This window comes from Pygoscelis adeliae, unplaced genomic scaffold (assembly GCF_000699105.1).
Source record: "Pygoscelis adeliae isolate BGI_AS28 unplaced genomic scaffold, ASM69910v1 Scaffold38, whole genome shotgun sequence".
Taxonomy (NCBI): domain Eukaryota; kingdom Metazoa; phylum Chordata; class Aves; order Sphenisciformes; family Spheniscidae; genus Pygoscelis; species Pygoscelis adeliae.
This window is the reverse complement of record NW_008825614.1, coordinates 19,916,604-19,919,547: the sequence shown is the minus strand read 5'-3', so window position 1 is coordinate 19,919,547 and position 2,944 is coordinate 19,916,604.

Here is a 2,944-nt window from a genome sequence, read left to right as displayed (position 1 = left end):
CACAGTTCATTCACAGTGATGCTCTTTTCCTCTGCATCGGTTATCAAATCACCATTAATCATACCAGAGTCTCCACCATTAATCCTATCAGAATCTCCACTGCAATGGGAAACAAACAAACAAAGAAAGAAAGTATATGGGGCTAAGATAAGACAAAACAAACACTTACTCTGAGACCGGTGGCCAAACTGGGAGTGATGCTCTTACAACTTTCCTAGCTACTGAATAAGGCGAAGCTATGAATTCCAGCAATAAAGACTCAGGAAACCCTGGTATGTAGCACAATATACTGTGAAGCGTATGTACAAAATGTACATCAGCTTTTATTTTTATTAATGTAATAAATTAGCTCATTAAAAATAGCTAGATAAGCTACAATTAAAATGGGCTTTCAGGCCAGACCCACTGTTATAACTGGAAGCCATTTTGCTAGCAGGATATAGGTTGATGGCAATGACCCTTCTGTACCTCCGTTACTCTGTCTGAGAAATTGTAAAGATAAATCACTGGGGAAAGCCTGAAGCCTGTGCAAAATGTCTCTCTCATACTTTTAATACTACTTCTCTAAGAATCCTTTTCATATTTGTCCTTTTGATCTTGTGCTCAGATTGCAAGTATATCGAGCAAGGGCCTTCTCTCTGGTTTGGTTTTGTAGGGTCTCTACCCTGGGAACTGCAAGTCCACGGCTGGAACCCATAGATGCTACAGTATTTCAGATAAGTACACCAAGTACTTTAGGTTGTCCTTTGAATTGTTTTTGGACCTTGGGCCTGCTGAGGGCTGAGATATATTAACTTGACTATACATCGCCTGGATTAGAGCTGACATTGCCAGCCAGCCTGGGGTGGAACCTATTCCAGTGGATATACTAAAATTGGTGGCATTATTGTACTGAAGCACGTCCCAAGAAGGACCACATGAAAGTTACCACCTTATGCTCAAACAACCTAACAAAAGCAAGTATATGCTTAAAAATAAGTGATTTTTATATAGATAAACAGAAAGAGGAGAGGAGAGGAGAGGAGAGGAGAGGAGAGGAGAGGAGAGGAGAAGGAAGGGGAAGGGAAAAGGGGAAAAAAGGGAAAGAAAAAAGAAAAGGGAACGGGAAAGGAGAAAGGAAGGAGGAAGGAGGAAGGAGGAAGGAGGAAGGAGAAAGCAGAAAGCAGAAAGCAGAAAGGAGAAAGGAGAAAGAAAACCCAGGTCCAATAACCTCTTTGCAATTCCTAATAATTATTTAGGTTCACCACAGTTTAATGATAAATGCATGGCATCACGTAGAAAGTTATACAAATAAGGCAGGAGCTGAGCCTACCAGCAGTGCCCAGTAGTCAATGCAAACAGAGTTACAAATTAACTCAGGCAACCAGTAAGCCAGAGCAATAGGAAAGCTGCCTTTTGCAACCATTCCACTTCTGGCAACACAAAAATCCATATCAAATAAAAATAATATAAATGTTCCATTAAAGCTCCCAAAGCATTTGTTAAGAAGAAGAGTCTGTAGGGTAGGTAGTGCTATGCAATTCGGCAAGGTAACTTGCTCCGAGGGATTCAGCCTGCCATTGTACAACTGGTCCTCAGCATGCAGGGCAAATTAAGATTGCATTACTAGCTACTGCGGAACAACACCTTCAGCTGCTTTTCATCCAAGGACATATTTCTTATTTTCCAGGATTTGGCCTCAGCTACAACACATTTTGCTAAGAGTAATTTGAAAACTGTGAAGGTGATGATAGCGTAATCACTCAAAACTTTAGCAATGAAAATATAGAAAGACTGTTGAATAAATAGATAGCTAAATAGAACGGTTTATTTTGACAGAAATAGAAAATATGACTCAGACAGGGAAAAGAGCTCTTTGCCCTTTAAAAAATCACTCTCGTTCTTCCTCTTTCTCTAACACAGGAGCCTTTCGGGGAGAGTCTGGTGATGCTGCATTATTGATGTGATACAGGTCTCCAGTGGAAACAGATGTGATATGTTTGGTTTTCGCTGATAGTCTGGGCTGAACACAAAGCAAATTACTGAATGTCAGAAGACTCGGGTTCATCGAGACTGTTCAAAGCACACTTTTAAAAGAAGTTCTTAAATAATAAATCTTAAATTTCAAGCCTGTTGCATAACCAGAAGTTATATATGTACTAAAAGAAATGTGTCCCAAGTGATTTTGCTGAGACAAACTGGAAATGACATTAAAATGCATATGTGCAGCTTTAGGATTTGTTTGTTCTCAAACCAGGCACTGATAGTTGGGGTGAGAGACACGTAATAGCACAGTCTGGGTGAACACAGAATAGCAGAATTGTTGAGGCTGTATTTAACTGAATATGCATAATCTCTCTGACAATTTTCCCAACCCGTGTTGGATCCTTTATTTTTAAAAACACAGTCTGACACCATAAACATTCTCTTTATTGCCCCTCGGTTTCTGGCAGGCTGTTTTACACACAGCATAGTCTTCCCACACAAGAGGTCAAGCAGGGGTAGAAGAGAGCTGGTTTGGCCCCGGCTAGGTCACGCTCCAGCTTCAGGAGGAATCCAAGGCCACTGTACAAAAAGGCAGGTGCGGTCCATCCACCCCAGAAAACCACGCAATGTCCATTAGGAGCAAACCCAAGCCTACAAGATGAGTAAATATCTCCGTATTTACTGAGATACCTGCCTGAGGTTTGCCTTCCTAGCTCACGGTGGACCTGTTATAAGGCTCGACTAAAGCAATCAGCAGTAATCTCCTCTCATGAATAAGACAAGCAGTGTGATGGGACATGCTAGATTATGTCTCACTTAGGTTATAGCTTCAATTTAATCAGTTTTCATGAAGCAGCTCAGAAGAGAACATCGTTTCCCGGTCTCTCCTGAAAATGAGATCCTGGGTGACACCACTGACGTATGTCAGCTGCCACTTGCTTCTTTTATCCTCTTCCTTCATCTTTTCACCTGCTTCTTG